At 41.4% G+C, this 26712-nt stretch overlaps 1 pseudogene; it reads left to right on the plus strand.

Moving 5' to 3' along the window:
- Positions 1-5645: 5645 nt before the first annotated feature.
- LOC132526278 (centrosomal protein of 78 kDa-like) overlaps positions 5646-26712 on the plus strand; it is a 59191-nt pseudogene continuing 38124 nt past the window's right edge.

Consider the following 26712-nt stretch of genomic DNA (forward strand, 5'->3'; position numbering starts at 1 on the left):
AGAAAAAAGAAATGGTCACCACATGTCAGTTAAAATAAGACAGGCTATGTTGTTGACATAGCTCTGTGACTGCATCTAACAAAACGCATTGCTCTGAAAGCAGGTCCAGAGAAGACGAATGTTAGAGATGAGCAAAAAACATCTCCACTGAGGTTCCATGGGAAGGTAAAATGGCTTGGCAGTCTAGGTATAATGTTGTCATGATGGACCAGCAGTCAAGTACAGGGAATCAGAGGTAAAATGATAAACTGTATTCTAGTCAAACTTACACTCACCAGAGCCTGGAAGGAGGAGAGCCCGTGTCTTGTACTGCCCAATAGCCATGTCCCTCCCAGGTCAGGTACCTGCAGCAAAGCCCAGGCATCTTGTCTTGGGCCAGGCATGCACCTGGCTTGTCAGAGGGTCCCAGAGGTGCTGTGGGGAGGCAGCTTTTGCTCACCATGTTCAGGGAAGCTAGAACACACCAGATAATGAAAGGAGAACCAAAGCCACTATTAAGACATAATTCAATGTAAGGAGGGAAGAGATGATCAGGCAAGCCTTGAGTGCCAGACAGAAAATAGGGAAGCTTGAGGAAAGCACATTTTAAGTTAATCTGTTACATGATTAATTAATATGATAAAGCTTCCCTGAGCTTCATCTGTGGGCAGTAGCCACAAGGTGCTAGTAATGACTTATATGGAGAATAGACGAGAATGTTCCAGGAGTCATTAATCAGCACTTCCTCTGTACCAACACTGTGCTAGGCATAGGGAATATAAGGATGAATGAGACACGGTGCCTGCCTTCAAAAGGCTTAGAGTCTATGGAAGGAAAACTATCTAAAAGGATGCTTATCATTGGGGACACTAAGTATTATGATACAGGGATGTCAGGGAGCAGAGTAGTGAGGCACTAAAGAAGCAGCAGAGGGGCTTCCCTGGTGGCGCAGTGGTTGAGAGTCCGCCTGCCAATGCAGGGGACACGGGTTCGTGCCCCGGTCCGGGAAGATCCCACATGCCGCGGAGCGGCTGGGCCCGTGAGCCATGGCCACTGAGCCTGCGCATCCGGAGCCTGTGCTCCGCAACAGGAGAGGCCACAACAGTGAGAGGCCCGCGTACCGCAAAAAAAAAAAAAGAAGCAGGGGAGGAGAGATGAGGGTTAGGGAAAGAAGGGCTCCTAGGGAAGCTGGCCCCCAACCTGAGACTGGGAAAGAAGCAGATGTCAGCTTACTGAAGAGCAAGCAGAAGAGGAGGGTCTTAAGTAAAGAAGCAGCATCTGTAAAGGCCCAGGCAGGAATGATGGAACATCAAAAACTACAAGCTGGTCCACATGTCTAGAGAAGACATTCAGGAAGGAATGCAGCCAGAAGGCAGACAAAAGAGGTAGTCCAATCGTGAAGGAGCTCATATGCCAAGCTGAGGAACACAGATCTGATGCTGAGGACAATGAGAAATATGCAGCTTTCCAGGAGGCAGTTTGATGTATGGAGACAGCTATCTTTTTTAGAAGACATCACCCTGGAGGCGGGAAGTTAAGCCTGAACAGGAAATAAGATCACCCAGAGAAACTGTGAAATGTCCCAAGGGGTGGACGCTGAGGATGGGAAACTAAAGAACACCTACATTGAAACTGGGTAAGCAAGAGACACCCAAGAGTGAGACTGAGAAGAAGGAAGTAGAGAGGGATAAAAACAATAACTTACTTGATGGAAAACACAGAAGAGGGAGCTTTAAGAAGACAGGAGACAACTACATTAAGTGATGCTGGAGACTAAAACAAATGGATATGGCAACACAGAAATCATACTCAGAAGGATTACCACTCTCACCACTTACATTCAACATAGTTTTGGAGGTCCTAGCTGCAGCAATCAGAGAAGAAAAAGAAATAAAAGGAATCCAAATTGGAAAGGAAGAAGTAAAACTGTCCCTATTTGCAGATGACATGATACTACACAAAGAAAATCCCAAAGAGCCACCAGAAAACTACTAGAGCTCATCAATGAATTTGGTAAAGTTGCAGGATACAAAATTAATACTTAGAAATCTGTTGAATTTCTATACACTAACAATGAACTATCAGAAAGAGAAATTAAGGAAACAATCCCACTTACCATTGCATCAAAAACAATAAAACACCTAGGAATAAACCTACCTAAGGAGGCAAAAGACCTGAACTCCAAAAACTATAAGACACTAATAAAAGAAATTGAAGGTAACACAAACAGATGGAAAGATATTCCATGTTCTTGGATTGGAAGAATCAATATTGTTAACATGACCGTACTTCCCAAGGCAATCTATAGATTCAATGCAATCCTTATCAAAATGCCAATGGCGGGGCTTCCCTCGTGGCGCAGTGGTTGAGAGTCCGCCTGCCGATTCAGGGGACACGGGTTCGTGTCCCGGTCCGGGAAGATCCCACATGCCGCGGAGCGGCTGGGCCCGTGAGCCATGGCTGCTGGGCCTGCGCGTCCGGAGCCTGTGCTCTGCAATGGGAGAGGCCACAGCAGTGAGAGGCCCGCGTACCGCAAAAAAAAAAAAAAAAAAAAAATGCCAATGGCATTTTTCACAGAACTAGAACAAAAAATTTTTTGAATTTGTATGGAAGCACCAAAGACCCCGAATAGCCAAAACAATCTTGAGAAAGAAGAACAGAGCTGGAGGAACCATGCTCTGATTTCAGACTATACTACAAAGTTACAGTTATCAAAACAGTATGGTCCTGGCACAAAAACAGACATATAGATCAATGGAACAGGATAGAAAACCCAGAAATAAACCCACACACTTATGCCAATATACGACAAAGAGGGCAAAATTATGCAATGAAGAAAAGACAGTTTCTTCAATAAGTGGTGCTGGGAAAACTGGACAGCTACACGTACAAGAATGAAATTAGAACATTCTCTAACACCATATACAAAAATAAACTCAAAATGGATTAAAGAGCTAAACGTAGGACTGGGTACGATAAAACTCCTAGAAGATAACATAGGCAGAACACTCTTTGATATAAATCACAGCAATATTTTTTTGGATCCATCTCCTCAAGTAAAGGAAATGAAAGCAAAAATAAACAAATGGAACCTAATTAAAGTTAAAAGCTTTTGCAAGCAAAGGAAATTATAAACAAAATGAAAAGACAACCTACTGAATGGGAGAAAATATTTGCAATGGATAGGATCAATAAGGGATTAATATCCAACATATATAAACAGCTCATAAAACTCAACCTCAAAAAAACTAACAACCCGATTAAAAAATGGGCAGAAGAACTGAATCGACATTTTTCCAAAGAGGAAATGCAGATGGCCAATGGGCACATGAAAAGATGCTCAACACTGCTAATCATCAGGGAAATGTAAATCAAAACTACACTGAGGTATCACCTCACTCCTGTCAGAATGGCTATCATCAAGAAGAGCACAAACAACAAATGTGGGCAAGGATGTAGAGAAAAGGGAACCCTGGTACAGTGTTGGTAGGAATGTAAGTTGGTGTAGCCACTGTGGAAAACAGTATGGAGGGTTCTCAAAAAACTAAAAATAGAACTACCACATGACCCCGCAAGTCCACTCCTGGGTATATATCTGAAAAAAACAAAAACACTCATTTGAAAAGATACATGCACCCCAATGTTCGCAGCAGCAGTATTTACAATTGTCAAGATATGGAAGCAACCTAAGTTTCATCAAGAGATGAACAGATAAAGAAAATGTGGTACATATAACCAATGGCATACTACGCAGCCATAAAAAAGAATGAAATTTTGCCACTTGCAGCGACATAGACGGACTTGGAAGGCATTATGCTAAGTGAAATAAGTCAAAGAAAAACAAATACTGTAGGATATCACCTATATATGGAATCTAAAAAATACAACAAACTACTGAATATAATAAAAAAGGAGACTCACAGATATAGACAACAAACTAATGGTTGCCAGTGTGGAGGGGGAGGAGGGGGCAATACAGGGGTGGGGAAGTGAGAGATGTAAACTACTGGGTATATGATAGGCTCAAGGATGTATTGTAGAACACAGGGAATATAGCCAAAATTTTGCAGTAAATGTAAAGTAACCTTTAAAAATTATATAAAATTTTTTTCAAACAGAAATCATACTGATAATTGGAAACAATTTAAATGTCCATCAACAGGAAAATACACATATAAATTATTGTATTTCCCTACATGGGAATCCTACATAGCAAGGAAAGTACATGAACTACACAGATCTTTACGTGTCAGCATGGATGAACCGAGCAAAGATAACACTAAATAAAGCAAGTAACAAGAGAAAACGTAGTACAATACTATATGCTGTTTAAGAATACTTAAACATGTTGCCTAAATATAAAGACATCCATGGCAGTGATGGAGACCAAGTTCAGAAGAGTGGTTACCCAGGGTCAGCTGGGGAGTAGCTGTGTTTGGGAAAGTTGTCACACAAGGCTCTTCAACAGGAATGGTAATGGTTCACTTCACACGCTGACTGGAGGACGGAGGAGTGTCTGCGATATTATAATGTGACCACGCTGCATGTAAAAGCCATTGCTGACCACATCTAGGGGATCTGATGCGGGGGAGCTGGTAGTGGGTGGAGGCATCCAGAAGGTGGCGGTAGAAGAGGAATGTTGTACACGTAACGCCTAAGGCCTGACCAGAGGACGACCACTGTTCTAGAAACTGGATACAAGTCCAACTTCTACGGCCAATGTTAAAAGACAAACTGAGGCATATTTAAAATTTTAAGTGTTTATTTGAGCAAAAATAGATTCAATTCAGGCACCACCAAAGCGGAAGTGGTGAGGAGCACTCCAGCCACAGGAGCTGCAGAGATTTTTATTTTAAAAGGGCAGAAGCAAAGCAAGGAAATTACTGACTTGCTATAGCTTTAAAGCCTAGTTGGTGGTTTGTGACTGGTTGTCCTCAGCGGTGTTCCTCACCCTGAGGCGTTGACAGGCTTAGATTTTGGTTGGTTTACGTAGGTGGCTGCATCACTGGAGCTACCACAGGCTAACGGCCTCCTTGCAGGGTTAATTTACTAACACCAGTCGTCTGAGTCCTTCCTCTTACTCAGTCACTTCACTTCCTATGCCTCAGTTTCTCTTCTGTAAAGTGGATATTCAGTAGTAAATTCTCTGTGGAGGTGTCAGTACAAAACAAAGTGATTATTAGTAACCACGATCATGTCCTGAATGCATGGAACATGTCACCGTTTGCCAACCACCGTGTCAAGTCAGTAGAAACTACAGAAATTAAGAGCTCTCCGCAGAAATTCACACAGCCGTGCACCAGGTAACGGACCACAGGCAGACGTTCATTCAACTTTTCACGTGTCCCTCACAGAGTGCACGCTCTCTCCTGGGCGGGGCGAGCACAGACACTTATCGGGAGTTTAACTACTTTTAAAATGCGCTGATACAACCATGTCTCACTTTTGTTTGGATGAGTCAGCAAACGCTTTTTGGAAACCCCAAATTCTCCACACCTCCTACCTGTCGCACCGCCCTAGTCTCGGAGCTCCCGCCCCTGCTCCTCAGGCCGCGTCCCCTTGGGAGGCGGGGCTGCGTGGTGACGCACGGCGAGTTCGCTGACGTCCTCGAGCCCCGCCCCCACGGGGCCGCACGCCGGCTTCAATTTCAGCCCGGCGGCGTGGAGGCAGTTGAGGTCGGCGTCAACTGCAGATGTTGCGGGCTGGAGGCGGAGCTGGAGCGCGGCATCAAGGGGCGGGCCTAGCTGGAGCCGGTGGAACTGCGTCTTCTGGCTGCGACGCCGTTCCTGCGCATGCTGCTGGGCCGCAGCCGCCGGGCGGTGGGCGCCCAAGGGGCTGGGAGGCGAGCCGTGGCCCCCAGGCAGATGTGGGCATCGTATCCGCAGCCAGGCCGCGTTCGGGCCATGATCACTCGGTGAAGCTGCGCCGCGACAGAGCGGCCAACTTCTTCTGGCGTTGTGAGGACCTGTGCGCGTTGCAGGATTCGGTGCCTCTGCCCGCCGTGCTCGCCTCCCTGCGGGAGAACCTGCTGGACTTTAACGCAGACAGCCTCCGCGGGGTTGACTGGGCGCCGCTCCTGAGCACCGTCTGCCCCTGATCTGTATCCAGAGCTTCTTCCAGCCACGGCTTGGCGAGACAGGTTTGTAGTTCCCGCTTCCGTGGTCTCTCGTGTGGGCGCTGTGAAGCGGGGTTTTAGATGGTGCAAGGTGGAGGGTGGGCACTAGAACCGGCAACCAGTGCCCGGGTTTGCGTGCACTAGACGGGACGTGCGGCCTAGGACTCCTACCAGCTCCGTGACCCCGGCCGAGTGCCCTAAAGCTTCTAGGTCTCAGTGTTGTCATCTGTATCATGGGCTTAACAGGACCCGCTCTCTGTGGCGGTTGCATGGACTCACTGTTAATGCTTGTAGACTCTACAATGTAGAACACTTAGCACAGTTTGGAGCATCGTTAATTGTTCCACAGATGTTACCTGGTCTGTTGAATGACTTTGTCTGGTACAGACCAAAGCGATTAGGAAATTGATATATACCAGCTTCATTTCCTTTCCGTTAAAACAGGGCTCGGGAAAAAAAATCTTTTTTTCAATAGTCGTATCATATAGTGGAAAGAGCACCGGTGTGAAGGCAGCTTAGGGTTTAAATTCCAGGGTTTATGCTCTCTGTAGCCTGGGCAGGTTACTTTTGCACTACAATCCCCACACTTGTAAAATGACATTAAAAACCACTCTTTCTGTGGGTTCTTAGAATTAATTAAGCAGGTTATGTGTGTAAAGTATCCTGGCACTTGAATGAGTTGTCAGAACCAAGGGCTGCTGGAGACGATGCTTCTGCCCTAGGTAATCTCCCCTTCTACTGGGCGGCAGGTAAACACAAGCACAGTAGTCAGTACTCTGGAAGAAGTGAGTTCTGGTGCTACAGAACACAGAATCTTTTTTTTTTTAATTTAATTTTTATTTTATTTTGGAGTATAGTTGATTTACAATATTGTGTTAGTTTCAGGTGTACAGAAAAGTGATTCACTTATACATATATCCATTCTTTTTTTTTTTTTTTTTTGCTGTACACGGGCCTCTCACTGTTGTGGCCTCTCCCGTTGCGGAGCACAGGCTCCGGACGCACAGACCCAGCGGCCATGGCTCATGGGCCCAGCTGCTCCGCAGCATGTGGAATCCTCCCCGACCGGGGCACGAACCCGCGTCCCTTGCATCGGCAGGCGGACTCTCAACCACTGCGCCACCAGGGAAGCCCCTATATCCATTCTTTTTCAGATTCTTTTCCCATACACGTTGTTACAGGATACGCAGTAGAGTTCCCTGTGTTATGCAGTAGGTCCTTGTTGATTATCTATTTTATATATAGTCGTGTGTATATGTTAATCCCAAACTCCTAATTTATCCCTCCCCCCCCCACCTTTCCCCTTTGCAGAGCACAGAATCTTGGAAGGGAAAGTTCAGGGTAGGCTTCCTGGAGGAGGTGCCATCCTTTCTAAGGATATGTAGAAGCTCCTGGGGTGGCAGGAGGGAGCAGTGTGTGTCAGAGTTTGAGAAATTGTAAGAAAATATGGCAAAACTGAGGTACAGAACTGGAACTCAGGTTTTTGGGAAAGAAATGAGAGTTGATACTGGAAACCTAGTGGGGACAAACAGAAAGGGGCCTTGTTTGTCATGTCAGAACTTTGGATGTTTATCCTGAAGGCTGTGGGAAACACCAAAGAACAGTGAAATGGGATTCTGGTTTAGAGGCTCACTCGGACCTCCATGTGCAAGGCAGTTGATTGGGTGCAGGGTGAATTGTAATCTAAGTGTCACACTTAAGTTATAAAAGGTGGGACTGGATTTTGCACATCTGAGAGAGAATGGGTGAGGCCTGGTGACCAGTTAGAAAAGGGAGGGCAGCAAGCGTGGGTGACAGTTTACAGCTGCATCTTTTTGTGAGATACAGAGCACAGTAGAAAGGGAATGGAGGTGGTGAGAGGATCTTACTTAATCTTCAGTGCTTTAGAGGGGCCTGATAGACAGGTCTGGACCCAAGGTACAGACCTGGGCTTTTGGTGGGGACAGGTGTTTGAAGGCATGGTAGAGACTTAGGTTATCCACAAGAAGGTCCAAAGAATCATAGGTCTGAGAGTTTTTTAAGTGGGTATATTTGAGGATGTTTATAAGGTGAGAGAAAGTAGCCAGCAGAGGAAGGTTGTGAAGATCTAGGAGAGGAAACGATTGTTCATTTGTTTTCAAAAAGCTGAATACTTATCGTGTGCCTGGCCCTTTTCTAGGATCTGGGGTTCACATCATCTGTTATCTCTTCTGCAAGGACAGTTCAACTCATCCCCTGGTGAAGAGAAATCAGATTATTCTTTGCATCCCATTCAGGTGTAAGAACTGTTCTGTATCTCTGAAGGGACTTTACTTAACCAGAGTAATAAGTTAGAAATCAAAAGAAATTAGAACTGGAAGGGACCTTAAAGGCCACTGTACTTAATTTTGCCTAATGTTTTACATTGAATGTAAGAAAAATTTATTGCAGAGCCCATTCTCTTCAGAGTTCCTTCACTGAACCTTCTTTATGTCTTGCATCCAGTGGGTCTAGCTTGTGATTTTGACCTCCTCCTAAATTTGCTTCTTCATCCATATTACATTTTGCCTGGCAGAAACTATGGCAGAAGCTCCTGGGTGGTTTCACAGCTCCTGGGCTCAGTTCCTCTAAGTTCATCTGCCTACTCGGGTTGAGTGATCTGCTAACATGAAAAGATACGCCTAAAATAATGCTGCTAATGGCTTGCCCACACAGAGTTAGTGTATACTAGCCGCCCAGCGTGTGCTCTGCACGGAGGCATGAGTCTGAACTGTGCTTGGCCCAGCCTCATGGGGCTCTTTGGCCCTGAGGAAGGGGAGCTTTTTGTGATCACTCCCTTTATCTAATTGGTCCTTCAGCAGCGGGGCGCCTTTTTCTAATCAGCGGAGGCACCCTTACTCAGCCAGTGGTAGCCCCAGGCCTCATCACCTGTGGGATACAAGCCATGCTCTCTCCCAGGCTTGCTTCGGCCAACATCTCTATTTTCATTTATGTCTCTTCTCACACTGGGACCCCTGGCCTTTAGTCATCCCCACCTGCAGTATTTACAGTGTGCAGCAGTTGTTAGGCTTGAGTGTCTTTGCACAGGTGCTCCCTCTGCAGTTAAGGCACTTCCTCCTCCAACTCTGCGTAGTCTCATCTTTCTAGATTGTACTTCAGGGTTATCATGAAGCCGTCACTTAATATAACTTTTTACCTCCATAGGAACCTCTGTGCATAAAGGTTATGGTTCTTTATCTCATGTGATTGAAATTTTTAGTTTATACATGTCCCTCCTTAATGAAGGCGTTAAGGGCAGGAGTCGTTTCTAATCCTTAGCAGAGCAGATGCTTTTTTTTTTTTAGATGCTTTTTAATGATGATAAAATGTATGGTTTAAATCACTCATTTTACAATAATTTTGCTTTAGGTTCTGGCAGAAATAAAGTTTACAGAAGTCATGTTCCTGCGATAAGAAATAAAGATGTGACCTTCCAGTTGTGTAAAGCTCTTAAATGTTGTGTAAGTGTGTCGGGTGCGCTAAGGAACCTGGAGCTAAGTGGGCTAGTTCTGAGAGAGAGAGAGACTTAACTATGTTAACAAAGGTAAGCCTTCACTGTGTCCTGCCAACATTTGATAGTTGCTTTTGGGGCAAACTAAACCAGTAAAATTTTAAACTCTTCCTCCACATTAAAGGGATTGAATAGATTGGCCACTTTGGTGCACCTGTGTCCTGCGAATTGTCCAATTGGAGTTGGAGGTTTAGAAAGTGAGGTTCAATCTTGTTTAAGTCTCTTCCCATCAGGCTGGTTTCATGATTTCCTACACACCATGTTACTTCCTGTCTACCTTTTCTTGGTGTTGTTCATGCCTGGATTGTCTCCTATACCTGCTCAAACCTTGGTCCATTCTCACTTGTACCATGAAAGTTTGTCATGCTGGATACTGTCACAACTAATTTTACTTAAGTTTGTGTTAAGCCACAAACCGCACATTTTGTATATTTTCTGTTTTTTTGTGTTCGTCTATATTTTTATGGTTTCTCTTCAAGAAGTATTATGGGAAGGGAAATAGCAAGATGTAAAGAGCAAAAAAGTCATCATTCTCTTTAAATTGTTAAAACATCTATCTGCAATCATAATTATGATGCACTGTGGTATGTGTTAAAATAGGAAATATATGTAACGTCCCATAGGAGCAGCATACTCAGTGGTGTTAGTAGGGGTGTGTCATGGAAGTAATCACAAAGCAGGTGACTGTTGGTTGGGGTCCTGAAACATTAGTGTGTGTTCCCTGTGTCCAGTAGCAGTCTGGAGGGGTCAGGAAGCCTGCCTTTCAATTTGAGGGAACAGAGGGTTTGAGGTCCTCTCTCTTATATTGCTCTAGTATACTGCATAGCACCTAATAAAATACTGGGTTTATAGTTGACGTTTAAATCGCTGATTGATAATCAAGATTGGGGTGTATCTTTAGAAATGAAAATAGGAAGAATCTTATGCTTTTTCTTTTTTTCTTTTTTCTCCTATATCTGAAAAGGTATGTAGTACTTTGCTGAGTGGTTGGGAATAAAGTTTGCAGTATTCAGTGTATTCAGTTTTAGTATCTAAATAGAATTAATCTGTTGCTGTAAACTGGAATAACACTTTGTTACTGACAAGTTTTAGAATGCATCTGTTCGTCAATTACCTGTTTGGGAAGATTGTAATTAATGATTTTAAGAATGTGGCTATAAACCTCCAATTGAAGAAAAGCAAATAAGTTAAGATTGACAGATGTATAGGCTCTTCATCTTATTGTGTGTGTGGTTTTTTTTTTCCCTTTAGTTATTTGTCAAGGTATAAAGAATTCTATCACACTTAAGTAAACTTCACGGGGTGTAATCTGACATGGCAAGGAGCAGATCACATGGCCTAGATCTTAAAGGTGATTTTATGTTTAAACTTTCATGAAAACATGTGATTGAAGCACATTAATATATTGATATAGATGGCAGTTAATTTTTGTCTTTTGATACATGTGAGTGCAGCTTTCATTTTGCTAAAAGAATATGACCAGTTTTCAGTTTTGGATTCTACCATTTAGTAAAGACAGTCCACTTAATTTTAGAAATAAGAGATTTAATATATAATACATAATAATACTTTTATGTATTTTTAGTTACTGAAAACATTTATTGTAATAGTGTGAAGAAACTATGCCATTATAGTCTTCAAGACTTAAATGAATCAAGTGTTTATTAGCTGCTGTAGTTTTTAAACTAATAAAAATCAGTACATCAGCAACTTGTAAATATAGTTTTTAAAATAATGCCTTAACAACTTTACAGTGGTTATAATTACTATATTTCAGCCTAACGTTATTTAATAATTTGACATGAAGCCTTTTTAATAGTTCGCTGGTGCAGATCAGAGATGGGTAAACTATGGCTGGTGGGCCAGATCTAGCCCGTCACCTGGTTTTGTAAAGAAAGTTTTTTTGGAACATAGTCACACCCATTGTTTACATGGTAGTTATGGCTACTTTCACCCTACGCCAGTGGGGTAGAGTAGTTGCAACAGAAACTGTAAAGCCCACAAATCTGGAAATGTTTAAATTTAGATTTTAAAAATTGAAAAATTCTTTGAACCTATACAGGGCAAGTCCATTGACCCCTGAGGTAGAAAACAGTCAAGAACTTGGGTGCCGAAGCCAAATGGCCTAGGTTCAAATTCCCTTTCTCCCATTTCATAGCTAGTGACCATGGGCAAATCACTTAACCTCTATGCCTCATTATGAGGTTTAAATGAACTCATTTGTATAAATAGTGCTTGGCACATACTAAGCACTGTGTAAGTGATTGCTGTTGATTCTGCTTGGAGCTTTTATAAGTTATTGTTAATAGAAAAATGACACTAATGATTTTCCTTTTAGAGTGTCAAAGGCACTTTGAGTCTTTTATTTTTTCAAGAATGTAATAAGACTTTTTTCATTTACAGTCAGTGTTCCCTGTTACCAAAATTTACTTTATGAATATAAAGAATTGAATGTCTTTAAGACAGTACTTGTGCTTAGATGTCAAACCATTATCTTCCCAAGGCACATCAAACTGGCTCTGCATAGTCCAGGCCTCTAAAGCTTGTGTGCATACCCTAGGTATCATGTGTATCCATTTTGTAAATATAGTTTTTAAAATAATGCTTGGGACTTCCCTGGCGGTCCAGCAGTTAAGACTATGCACTCCCAATGCAGGGGGCTTGGGTTCGATCCCTGCTCAAGGAACTAGATGCCACATGCATGCCGTAACTAAGAGCCCACATGCCACAACTAAAAGGTCTGGCATGCAGCAACTAAAGACCCGGCACAGCCAAACAAACAAACAAACAAATAAATAAATAAATAAATTTTTAAAAAAATAAGTAAAATAAAATAATGCCTTAGGAGTTAGGAAAAGAAAATATTAGAACGTTTTTACCTTTGTATTATTTTTTAAAAATCTGTGTAGTTTATAATGTACATAAATTATATGTATGGAACTTTGTGTATATGATTTGTTAATAAATAAGATGCATATTAAAAAGTTTTCTTATGGTTTGCGCAGTCAGGTGTTTGGAGGCCATTGGAGGACAGAATGGTGAAATCAGCAAAGATAGAATTTAGAACCAATTCCCTGACTTAGAACATAATGAGAATAATTCATAGACTGTAATTGAGTTGTCCAATTTTACATAAGTGTTCAAAAACAGGACATCCAGTGGCTAGAATCTAATCACTGACTGACTAGAATCTGGGTCACTGGACTCGAAAAACCAGAACTGACTGTTTAATTTCTCAGGTTGATGCTCCTGGCATATATGCTTGATATGTGTGTGTGTAAATCTCTGACATAATAAGCCATACTCAGTAGGCACACCCTGTTTCCTTATTCAAGCATCTTAATTTCATCCCATTAAATCTTTGAAATATCAGACTATCAGAAGGCACGAAGAAACCTGGGCTGAGAGTCTTCTTTCCAGGAGACCTGATCTTGACTCTATGGCTGGTTTGAGGCGCATCACTCTGAACTGCAACACACTCATTGGTGACCTGGGTGCCAGTGCTTTGGCAGAATCTCTTAGTGAGGATTTATGGCTTAGAGGTAAATTCTAAAATTGAAAATATTGAATTTTTAATATGATATATGCTTAGCTTTTGGCATGATACTGTTGTGATAGGAATTTTTTTAAGCCTCATTTTTCTGATAGCTTTTATGTTGCTTTTAAACTTTCTCTAAGAGTTGCATATATTCTTTACAGAAAATACAGAGTAACAAGAGAACAATTACCTATAATCTTAATACCTAGACATAATCACTGTTCATTTTGGTGTATATACTTTCAGTCTTTTTTTTTCTATAAATATATTTGTACACTTAGGGATTACAAAAATAGAATTGTAGTATACTTGCTATTTCATATTCCTGCTTTTTTCACTTAATGATGTATCATGTAGTATTCCATCGTATTGATGTCCCGTAGTTTAATCAATTCTTTGCAATTAGATTTAGACAGTTTATTTTTCCCTGTCAGAAACAATGTGAATACATTGTATATACATCTCTGTGTCCATCGGGATTACTTCTGTAGAATAAGGTACTAGAAGTGGAATGACTGTGACATATTTTTAAGACTTTTCATACACATTGCCAAATTACCACCCAGAAATGCTATGCCAATTTGTAGTCCACCCCAACAGTGGATGTGAAGCCTGCCTCTCACAAACACTGGCTTGTAGCACTTTTAAAAACTGTAAAACTACAAAAATGAGTACCTCTCCCTTTTTTATGCAAGTAGGATTACTCCAAATTTTGTAACTTTTTTCAGTTAATTTAGTATGAGCATCTTAGCAAGTCAGTAAATTTGCATCTACTGCATCATTTTTTGTGACTGTTCAGTGTTCCATTATATGAATATGCCACAGTACTCATAGCTTATCCATTCTTGTATATAAGCTATGTCCAGTTTTTCAGTTACAAATACTCTGATATATATCCTTATATATATATATATATATATCCTTACCTATATATAGGTATATATATATACCTATATATAGGTGTATATATATATATAGGTATATATATATAGGTATATATATATAGGTATATATATATAGGTATATATATATATATACCTATATATATATACCTATATATATATATAGGTATATATATATAGGTATATATATATACCTATATATATATAGGTATATATATATACCTATATATATACCTATATATATATATATATACCTATATATAGGTATATATAAGGATATATATATCCTTACCTATATCTCTATTTCTTTTGGTTAAATTCTTAGAAAGAGAGTTGTTGGATCAAAAGGGTATAGACTTTTTTTTTTTTTTGGTATGTGGGCCTCTCACCGCTGTGGCCTCTCCCGTTGCGAAGCACAGGCTCCGGACGCGCAGGCTCAGCGGCCATGGCCCACGGGCCCAGCCGCTCCACGGTATGTGGGATCTTCCCGGACCGGGGCACGAACCCGCGTCCCCTGCATCGGCAGGCGGATTCTCAACCACTGCGCCACCAGGGAAGCCCGGGTATAGACTTTTTAAAGGCTTTTATTACAGAGTCTTGGCTTAATCTGATAGGAGAATAACCACATGTTGTTTTATTTTGTATTCCTTTGATTTACTGGTGAGGTTTACTGGCTATTTGTATTAATTTGGCTAGTTGGTTAATTATACCCTGTGTCCATTCTTCTGTAGTGAGAGTTTGTAAGGGTTGTATCATATCCTGTCAGATCCATATGTCTGACTTTCTATTTCCGTGTGTCGTGGGGTGTTGAAAGACTCCAGTTATTTTAATGTGATGGTCCACACAACACTTAAAAAAAAAAACTCATGGTAGTTTCCTTTCATGTAATATTTTTTAACATTTTTTAACATTTGTGATGATCCCTTTTGTTTAAATGAGTGTTGCTCAGCCCCAGAACGACTAGAATTCATGATCATTTGTTCTGATTTTTGTCTGACCTTTTATGGAGAGAGTTCTTGACCATCATACTTTCATGATAGGTTTTTAGTATGTATTCTCTATTCACACATTCTTCGAATTTATTATTATTTGTATCCTCTTAGACTTGTCTTTTTTGTTCTAAAACTAACAGTTATTACATTTCTTCTATTTTTGTTTTCCCCTTTTAACTAGTTTCATGTGTGATTTGGAGCTCAAGATCACGATCAAAAGAATGCAGTGCATTTCTGAGCTCCACCAGTTTTTGCTTGTAAGGTTTACACTGCCACTGCCGCCGTTGCTAATTATGAACTGAGATTCATTTTGTGATGTTTTTTGCTCATAGGTTATATACAGTAATTCTTCAGTTCTGTAACTGTAAAATATGTTGGATGATTTATTGGTACTAAAGGCAGGGTTATCATTGCACATCCAAGAAGAGGTTTTTAAATTGGATTATGCATTATGTGTGTGCATATATGTTTCTGTTTTTTTCCATACCCAAAATTACAAACCTGCCATGACTTGTCTTGTGCAGGACTCTTCCACACGTGAGAAAATGAGAGTTGTCTCTATGTTAAATCTGTATAGAGTTAGCAAGTGACCTTTTGTCTTTTATCAACAGCACTTGATCTGCAGCAGTGTGGCCTCACCAATGAAGGAGCGAAGGCTTTACTAAAGACCCTTGAAACCAAATAGAGCTCTGCTCATTCTGGATATAAGAAAAAATCCACTTGTTGGTATGCGGTCACTTTTTTTAATTGATAAACACATAGCAAAACAAAAAGAATTTGTTCACATATTGACAATTTTTAAAACTTAATGTGTTTAACTTTCCTCATCGTATACAATTGTCCCAATTGTCCCTTGAACAACTTGGGGGTTAGGGGTGCAGACCCCTACGCAGTTGAAAATCTGGGTATAAGTTTATCGTCAGTGGTTCCACATCTGTGGATTCAACCAACCTTGGATCGTGTAGGACTATAGTACATATTTACTGAAAAATATCCATGTGTCAGTGGACCCGCGAGGGTCAAACCCATGTTGTCAAGCATCAACTGTACTTTTCTAATGTTGCACTCCCTTATGTTTTTAGCAGATAATGTACTAATTAAAGTGAGTTATACTTGTAAATTGTTCTTATCTCTACTCTGAATAGAGGTGAACCTAGATACTAAGCCTGCTTCCACCAAGAGCATTATTTCCTTCTTGTGCAACCTCTGAATTTTTGCAAGGAATACTTTATTCATTTGTCAGTTTCACAAGTAATTTTTTTAATACCTTCTGTGTGCCAGATACGGGTTTAGGCACTAGGGATAAAGCAGTGAACCAGACAGACAAAAGTCTTGCCCTCATGGAGCTTACATTCTAATGAAGTAGTTCAGATAGAAATGAGTAAAGAGATAAGTAATATAATTTTAGACAGTAGGAAGTGGAAAAATACCTTAATGTAAGGAGAGTGGGGGGGGGCAGGTAGGACTCCATTGGATAAGTTTGTTAGGGGACAGCTTCACTGGAGAAGTGGCATTTGAATGGAGACCTGAATGAAGAGAGGAGCAAGCCATGGAAGAACTGGAGTAAGCACATTCCAGGACAAGGCGGCAATGCATATGCAGTCATGTAGGTGGGTGGAGTATTTAAGGGAAAGCAAGGAGGCCAACATGGCCAGAGTACTGAGTGAAGAAGAGTGTGGTATGACATGAGGTCAAGGAGCTAGCCAGGGGTCTGCTTTTGTAAAGTCTTGAAGGCTGGAGTAAAGATGTGGATTATTCTAAACGAGTAGAAGGTTTTGAAGTGGAAAAAGGCATGATCCAAATAGTATCTCAATAAGGTGACCTGGTATAGAAAATAGACTTGGGGGGATAAAGAAGAGAAACAGGGAGACCAGTTAGGAGACTCTCACAGTGGTCCAAATAAAGAGATGTTTATGGACTAGCTTAGGTTGGAAGTTCGGACCAAGTGAAAAGCAGTTTAATTCAGGTTGTGTTTTGAGGGTGTAGCTAACAAGACTTGCAGATAGATTAGATGTGGGGTATGAAGGAAATAGTAACAAGGAGACAAGTCGTTGATGATTATGTGTGCAACTGGGTGGTATCACTTAGAAGAAGGGGGCTGAAGGGGAGCAGCTTTTGAGGGAATATCAGGACTTTGGTTTGTTATCTTGGATGCCCTTTAGGTATCTAAGTGTCTGGACAGTGCTCAGACTATACTTTCTATCCAAAGGTGTCCAAAGCCTCTTTAGATGCAAAATGTTTAAAGTTGACCTTTGCTGCTGCCAAAATAGTAGCCACTGGGGCAGTCTGCAAGGTGGCATCTTAGGTTTCTGAGGAAGAAATTAGAATACACAAAGGGGGAAATAAGTGTATAATTACATAATATAGATTTCATATTTAATTTTATGGGAAAAGCAGTAATTAGTTGGCTTTTGGTTTTAAATGGAAATAGCCACTCATTGGGAAATAATTACTCTAACTTCAATTTATTTTATCTAGATCATTCTGTGATAAAAGCAGTTATCAAAAAAGTCCTCCAGATGGAAGGAGTGCCAAGTCAGAGGTATATAACATGTTTTAGTTCTTTCGGAAGAATTTCTCTTTAATGGCTTGTTTTTTTTCTTTCTTAAAAGAATATTATCAAGGTACTTTCTGCCATCTTAAAACTAAGTTTTTAGTCACATGAAATGGCTTTTCTGTTTTTGAAAATGTGTGATGCTTTAATTTAGGTTCCCAGAAATGCAGATTGAAAACCTTTATTAACTTAAAGTATCTTAATTTCCAATGAAGATCAAACCCTCATAGATTACCTGTGACTTAAATGGCATATTTATTATTTCTCTCTCAGTACCGGTGGATAACTTCTCCATCGGTGAAGGAACCATCTAAAGCTGCTAGACAGAAAAAGAGAACTATAATTTTGGGAAGTGGTCGAAAAAAAGCTACTATTAGAATTGGTAACTTTTTCTTTTTTTTAATGCTACTAGAACTTATACCCCTTATGTTTTCCGATGTGCTAAAATTAAAATAGCCTTAACAGTTAATTATTTCCTTAATGGTAGCTGTTAATATTATTTGTGGTTCTTATGGAACACATCTAGGATGTTCCTGACACATAGTGTTTAATATGTATTAGATATTAATGATATTAATTTTAATATGATAAAGCTGTTGAAGTGATCAAATCCATATCTGAGGTCACCTTTTCTCACTTTCATGGGGATCCAGGCCTTAGGAAAGAGAGGGAAGCATGTGATGTGTCTAGTGACAACCCCAAAATAAAATAAAATATGCAGAGCCCTTGGCGCTTTACAGATATTAATACATTTTATTATCTTCACAACCCTGTGAACAGACAGTGTTTTACAGCAGCGCAGACAGGTTAGGGTCATGTGCAGCAGGGAAGTGGGATCAGGCAGGATAAGAACATGGGGAGAGTCGGGGGACTGGTTCCAGAGCCTTTAGTAAGGAGACAATAAAAATCACAGATGATAATGACTGTTTTTTCAAAATGCAGGAATCAGTGGAAAAACTAGAAATGATCATGTTCAGAATTGTGATCGGTTATGTCTAAATATGTAAAAGTCAGTTACTTTCCCATTCTCCAGAAATAATAATAAAAAACAAGGAAAGATCCCATACGCAGTAGTCACAAAAATTAGTAAATATCTAGAAGTCAGTTCAGTGTTCGCCTGAAAAAGTTAGTGCAGAAGGATGGATGAAACATTTTAAACATATATGTTAACATTAATAAAATGTAATGTTAACATATGAACTATCAACATATAAAGCCACTGGCAGGGGGAAAGACAGATTGGTGGAAAAGTCCAGCAACTGGTCCATGTTTACTTGAGAATTGCATTTTAAATTAGACAATTTTAAAGTCTGACCTGACTTTTTGTCTAATTGACTGATTGAAGCATTGATAATTCATTTAAACAGAAATTAGATATTTGCATCACAGCATACACAGACCCTCCGCAGTCTGCAGTCCTGCCCCCAGCCAGGCACCCAGCACCCCAGATGCTGCAGAGAACTTGCTGGGGTCCCCCATGCCTTGGCAGAGACAGTTCTCTGCCAGATGCCCTTCCTTCGTCTCCCCTGTCCTGACCCCTCCCACCTCCCTTCCTCTGAAACCTTCAACCTTCTCTCCGTCAGAGTTACTTGCTCAGCTCTGTGCTTCCACAGCGCTTGTCCTGTGGAATTTGAATTCCCTCCACAGCCGTCTTGCTAGGTTGGGAGCAGCCAATTCCCCTTCATCTTTTTCTTCCTTCCCTCAGCCCCACACCAGGGACACTCTCGGGCACCGTGCAAATTTAATCTTCAGTTTCTACTTGTTACGACATTGTTGCTGTCATGGTACCACCTACGTTCACAGTAGTATGGATAAATGTGGGGGGGACGACTGTAAATACAGATTCTTTGTAAATCCAGGTTTCTAATTCTTCCCCTTTTTAATATTTTTCCCCTTAAATCACGTGTCCGTTTTGCTGCTCCAGCTCTATAATTGGACTGCCGCCTGGGGAACCTGAGGCAGCAGAATATCAAAGAGGGTAGACACTAAATTTTTAATGTAAATGTCAACCAGGATACCTACTACCTGTGCAAAGGGGGTCCCAGAATTCAGGCTCAAAGCCTATTACCAGATACTTGGTTTCCCTGCTTGTGTCTCTTCTGTCTGTCAATGTGCACTTGACTCCTATCAACTTGAACAGGAATTATGTGTGTGCCCTGAGGGACGAGCATAGCTTTTAATGGGGACTTCCTCACACTGCTTTTCTTTGTTGTTTACTTTTAATGAATCCCACTCTGTAGAAATGGAAGAATAAAACAAGATGTGCTTGAGAAAATGGAGAGAGTTATTACATATTTTCCTTGTAATCAGAATAGCATGTCAGCTCTTCTTCTGTTTGTCTCCTTTGGTTGTCAGTGGAAGATAATTTTGGCTTACTTTCCAAATCAGAAACTGAAGTCCAATACTAACGTATCCTAGATGAAACTTGACCCATTCATTTTTGAGAGTCTGTATGAGCCCTGTGCAAGGTGCTGAGAATAAAAAGACAAATTTATTGACTTCAGTAGATATTTACATAGCATTGAATGTGTTCCAGATGCTGTTCTGAATTTTATCAGTTATCTACTTTTGCATCATAGAACACTTCAAGACAGTGACTTAAAACCACAGCCATTTCTTTTGCTCAGGATTCTTTTCAGTCAGCAGGTCAGGCTGGGCTCAGTGGGGTGGTTTTTTCTGCTGGTCTCATCTGAGATCACTTATTCAACCAAAGTCATCTGGTGATCCACCTAGAGTCTAAATGGCCCCCCTCATCTGTCTGGCAGCTGGTGCTGGCTGTGGGCTGGGCCTGTTATTTCCAGCAGGCTAGCTCGGGCTTGCTTACATGGCAGTGATGTTTTAAGAGGGCAGGTATAGAAGCTGCATACCCCTTGAGGCCTCAGCTTGGAAGTTGCACAGCGTCACTCTTGTTGCAGTCTCTTGGTCAAAGCAAGTCCACAAGGCCAGCCCAGATTCAAAAGGTGTGGAGCACTACAACCCACCTCTTGCTGGGAGGGCTGCAGAGAATTTGTGGCCATTTAGTCCTCATATCAGAGAGGCACAACAGAGAGATTTAGTAACCTGTTCAAGGTCACACAGCTTGGGACAGTACAGTGTTTTAAGTGCTTTGAAAGCTGCTGCTCATTATTTTTAAATCTTACAGCCACTATTTGGACCAACTTATTTTTTTTCTCTGCAGCCTTGTAGAGAAAAGGCCTCATTCACATTGCTGTGTGGCTGCCATGGGTTGGAAGTTTCATATATGTTGTACCACTGAACTGTCATGACTAGTATGAAATGGAGATATTATTATTATTCCCAATGTTCAGATGAGGAAACTGAGACTTTTGGAAATTAAGTATGAGTCATATAAGAGAATGTTAACTCACTGTTCCATATGCAAGAGTAGTCTCCCTAAGTAAATTATAAATGTCCTGGCACAGATCTTTTTTTTAATCTCTTGTTTGCATCTAGAAAATGGTTTTTAAAACTTTTCTGTTGCTTTGTTAATGGCAGTTGCACATTGCAGAAAAATAGCTGGAACAAAAGACATGTTTTTCAGATGTCCAGTGGAGCCCCCAATAGAAGCAGGATGAATATTCCATTCCGCATTGGCAACACCAAAGGAGATAATGCTTTAGAGAAAAGATTTCTCGACAAAGCTCTTGAACTCAATATCATCTCCCAGAAAGGGCATAGGTGGTGAGTACTTGTCCCATCCAGAAGCTTGTCAGAGAATTGGTTTAGTTTTCAGACACTGAAGGAAACACATCTAGGAGGCTGCCCATCCTGGAGTAGCAGTTATTGTAACTAGTTGGGAAAGACCATTTGTTACGGGAGTTCTCCTGCTGCTGCTTACAGACCCCTTAGCACGATTCCACGGCCGAGAGCATGGTGGGGCCACACCTTCTAGGAGCTTTGGTCAAAATTTCCTTTGAAAATCTGCTCTGACAGCACAAAGGGTGCCATCCCAGCTCTGGTGCAGCTGGCACAGCCTGTTCAGTGTAAGAACAGACACTGTTGCTCCCCCGAACGTCAGAGAGAGTAGTTAATTCTGTCAGCTCCATGAAAGATGTACGTTCTCACGCATGAGAATAGCTGCCTGCTCCCTGCCCCCTGCACAGCAGGCTCATCGAAGAGTTGAGCTAACCTAGGTTCCATGTGAGCGTGACGGTCCTTCACTGCGTTGGAAAGGAATTTTCTAATGACTGAGATGTGTGCCGCTCCTGGCCACCTGCGGGGGCTTTCAGGTGGGAGGGTGGACATGATGGCCTCAGGTGCCGTGACTCTCGCAGGAACTGGTGACGGGAAGGAGGGTCGCCTTGATGCTCAACCAGATGCTTCTGTTCTTAACGGCTGCATTGGTGGTTTTTCTGGGTCCGTGGGAGTCATTTGGGCCTCTCTGTATAATGCTGTCACCATCGAAGATGTCCAGAAGCTGGCAGCCTTCATGAAGCATTTTTTGGAGATGCACCAGCTATGAGCACATCCTAACCAATATACACTCTGCCCTTGAACAATGTACAAAATTGAAAGTCACTTGGGCATGGCTAAAAAAACTAAAGAAACACAGTATTTTTCTCGAATGAACATGCTTATGATAGATTTTCTTCTTTTTTCAGAGAACAGCAAAACATCCACAGCTATCCCAAGCTGTTGAAACTTAACCTTAATTCTGACTTGAACTGGAAGCTTTTAAAAAGTCTTCTCTTGCTTTTCTACCAAATTCCAGCTACTGTAGTCTTTGCTGCTACTTTTTCTGCCTAGATCTCATATTCAAAGCTGCCTATGGGTTTAATTATATGCAAATTGCAGGTTATTATTTTTAGAGACACACAGACACACAGCATGGAGGGTGGGTGGGGTCCTCTAGGTGCTGAATTTTGATCCTTTGCAAGATGACAGCAGTGGGGTCTTCTGAATTCTTTCTTTATACAGTTATTCTCATAAAGCGATAAAAGTGACATATGTTTATCTAGCAAGGTCTGTTGTTAACACCAAATACTTTATATCTGTATGCATTTATATCTCTGTGCCTTTATATTTCTAATAATATGGTTCTTGTTGGTATATGTTGAGACTTTGAGAATTTGTTAGGATCCCTGACCTTGTGCATTAGAGTGTTACGTTCTCAACTATTGTGTGCCTCCCCTTCCCCCTCCCCTTTCCCTTTTTAAGCTGCTTCACAAGATTTGGAAGCTCCCTGATTCACCACTACTTTCCTTTCAGTGGGTAGAAGAACGGTTGATTGGTTGGTTGGTTTTGTTTTTCAGTTATGCTGTTAAACTAAAAATCTGTGTTAACTTCCCTTACCGTTTGTTCACGTGACTGTTCTCTTTATGGTGTTTGACCAGTGATGCTGTGAGTTCGGGAAGATCTTTGCTGAAGAGTCTTTTCCCCTATTGCTCATCCACTGTCAGTGTTTTATGTTGACCGTGTGAAGGACATTAAAGTCCTAAAACATCTAAACCTTTGTCAGTGAATTTCTTTTCATGCTTTTTAGACAGATTGTTCTTTTAAAAACTTTATTTTGGGAAAACTTGAGTCTAAAAATAGCATCTGTGAAGGGTATTTTGTTCAAAAAGGTGTTAAGACTTGAGTCCTGTACATCCATGTTTTTAATGATTCAGCATACTGGTAGCTTTCTGTTGGCTTTTGGAATGGCCGTTATCAACAAACCACCTTACAACACAGCTCACGATATAAAGTTGTATGAACTTTGTCCCACTTAGGCTGGAAACATGCCGCTAGGACAGTTTTGAGCTATCTTCGTGTTTCGTTGGATTGTGTAATGAGGACTATACTGATCTTTCGTCCCAGCTCTGCACCAATTAGTTGAGTTAGTTGGGTTTCCTGCTTAGGGCTAAGCCTTGCCAGTCTTGGTTCTCTCATCTGTAAAAAGGAGGATTGAAATAACTCCCCCACTTATCTCAGGGATGTTTGAAGAGCTTAAAACGAGGGCTCAATGCAGGATGTGACTGTTTAAACACAGTAAATTTTTTTTTGTTTTTTGGGTTTTTTTTTTTTTGCGGTATGCGGGCCTCTCACTGTTGTGGCCTCTCCCGTTGCGGAGCACAGGCTCCGGACACGCAGGCTTAGCGGCCATGGCTCACGGGCCCAGCCGCTCTGCAGCATGTGGGATCTTCCCGGACCGGGGCACGAACCCGTGTCCCCTGCATCGGCAGGCGGACTCTCAACCACTGCGCCACCAGGGAAGCCCTCACGGTAAATGTTTAAACAGCAAAAGCCGGCCAGTCCATAGACGCCATCCAAGTGTTCACATATAATAGTGCTCAGAGTCTATTTTGCCTCCTTCCTCATCCATTCATAGGATGGTTACAAGTCCCTGTGGTTTGTACCGGCCCCAAATCTCTTGAATCTCCACTTATTTCCATTCCCTTTGCCACAGCCAGCTCTGTCAGCCCTCAGTGGATCATTTCAGCAGCCTCATCTGCCCCCACCTTCCCCTACCAGCACAGCCAGCTGGACGATCACTTCCCCTTCATGCTCCTCCTTGGTTCATAAAAAAGCCCAGGCTTCTTAGCCCAATGGTCACAGCTTTGTGGTGTCTGGTCTGGCTTCTTCTTTCTTGTGTTTCTGGTTCTTGGAATGTGGCATGCATATATTCCCATGCTATGTCTGGTAAGCCTGGAGTTCCTGCCCCCGCTCAGCAAGACTGACGTTTCTTCAAGACACCTGCCAACCTCCTGACCTTGTTTGTGTCTCCTTCATTGGAAGGATGCGCTTTTCCTTTGTTCTTACAAGCGTGACCCTTTTATCCCATCACAGCACCTCCATTCTGTGTTTTCCTGTGCTGAGGGTGTCTGCTTACGTGCCTTCCCCATCAGAGCAAGGAACAAGCCCTGTTTCTCCACCTCCATCACCTTGCATCCTGCCTTGCCCTTAGGAGGAGCTCAACGACTATCTGTTTAATGAATGGAAAGGCAGGGCTTCCTGAATTTCGCAAACAGCCTGCAGTAAAGGCAGAGGTACAATCTCACATATGTGGATGTTTTAACTTTTCAAAAGCTTACTATGTAATTTCATTTTTTACTAAACTTTAAAATCTTGGAGGGCTCCCAGACTCTTCTTTGCTTATGTGTGAAAGTGTTTGGAAAACGGTGAGCAACTGTGTTCATACCAGGACAAAGGGTAGTCACTGTTGTCTGGAGCACAGATTGCTGGAAGATACTCATTGAGCGAAAACCTTGACCTTTGAACGTCTCAAGTGAGTGAACAGACGCCAGTCTGCTGACCACGTGGAGAGAGGGGAAGGGGAGATAAGGATGCAGGCCCCGGGTCAACAGGCTGCGGCAGCCACGACTGGCCAGTCTTTAAGGTTAAAAGCAAGGTGGACAGACAGTTGTCTTTCAGCCCTTGGGAAATCTGTGTAAAGCTTGGTGACCTCATGTTCCTTTATATCCTCCAGAGTGTCCTTCTCTCAAGCTGATTTTGACTATTTTTCTCTTTCAAAATTTGACAACACATAATCATGTTAATACCACCTAAGTGAGAAAAAACAGATTTGTTCCCACGTTGCTTATGTTTACCTCCACACACTGCTTCATCCCCAACACTGCAGCTCTGTTCTTTGCCTGCACAAGAAACAAAATTGTTCTGTTCCGCGGTAGTCTATGTTTATCTAAATATCTAATGCTGTCTTGTCACAACTTAGCAGATGCTGGAAGGTTTGGCAAGCCCTTAGGTGAACTATGTGATGTAACAAATAATTAGTCCCTTTTTTCCCTTTAGAGCTTAAGGAGCCACTAAGACCCCATAAAATGGACAAGACCCACTGATAGATGTCCAGCCCTGCCGAAGGCCCTTGCAGGTCTGGCCTTGTATCACTCTGGGATTAACGTTTGTTGTATCGTGTTCTTTGGAAGGAAAATAAAATGAGGAAGAATTTTCTCACATTTGATCAGACTGAACATAATTAAAAAGTGAAATGCTACTGAGTCTGCAAAGAAGTCAGTCACTTTAATTGCAAAGAAGATTCCCTGCCTCTGTTAGTAATTAGGCTCTTGGTAATTTAGAATCAGAATCCATGATAGGTTGTGATAAATTGGCTCCTTTTGGGCTAAAGAAGGTAAGTTCTAATTACCCCTGGATTATTCCAGAGTGGGTGGAAAAGCTTGATCAAGGAGATATTGGGAGAGAGCTGGGAAAGCTAGCAGTGAGCAAAGATTTCTTGAATTTCTTTTTAAGAAGCTTAAGAATAAAATAGTTCATTTGTTGTGACAAAAACAAGAAACTGTGGTATTTGAAATCCCAGAGCAAATTGGATTTTCTAAGAAAATAGGGAACTGGGCATATTAGAAAAAAGTCCTATAGTTACATTACAGAAATTGGCCTTGCTTACTTGTTAGCATACGAGAATATTGACCGCCTTGGGCCTCACTTGGGGAAAAGTATGGAATTCATACTTTGAGTGTTTAAATGTATAAGTAATTGGCACTAAGTTTAAGGCAGTCCAAAATGTTTATTCAAATGAAAGCATAATTTAAGTTAGTAGAAATGTACTCAGGGTCCTAATGAATGAATATACTGACCCAATCCCTGTTGGTATCCTAGCCTTTGTCTCTCTTCAGATTGCCTAACAATACCTGAAGAATAGGCTGGATTTTAGGCTAATGCACTTATTTTGAATGGTGTGTGTTGATTTTATATATCTATATAGATGTAGATATATAGTTATAGATATAATTTCAAACTTAAAAGCTGTAAGATTAGTACAAAGAACTCTTGTATATGCTTTACCTAGATTCACCAATTATTAATATTTAGCTTTATTTGCTTTGGCATTCACTGTCTCTCCATATACACATGTTTTTTTCTCCTGAACCCCTTAAGGGTAAGGAGACCTTGTGCCCTTTTCCCTGTAAATAGTGATTACTTCCTAAGTGAAACAACATTTTCTTACCAAACCACAGCACAGTGGTCTAAGACAAATTTAACAATGATACTGTTGACTGATCTACTGTCCATATTCAAATTTTGCCACTTATTCCAGTAACATCCTTAATGGCTAATTTTTTCAGCCCAGGAACCTGTCTACAATCATGCGTTGCACTTAGTTCTCGTGTCACTTTGGTCTAAATATGAAATAACTCTTCAGCCTCTTTGTCCTTCATATTATTGAGAG

The sequence above is a fragment of the Lagenorhynchus albirostris genome, chromosome 9 (genome assembly GCF_949774975.1).
Source record: "Lagenorhynchus albirostris chromosome 9, mLagAlb1.1, whole genome shotgun sequence".
Taxonomy (NCBI): domain Eukaryota; kingdom Metazoa; phylum Chordata; class Mammalia; order Artiodactyla; family Delphinidae; genus Lagenorhynchus; species Lagenorhynchus albirostris.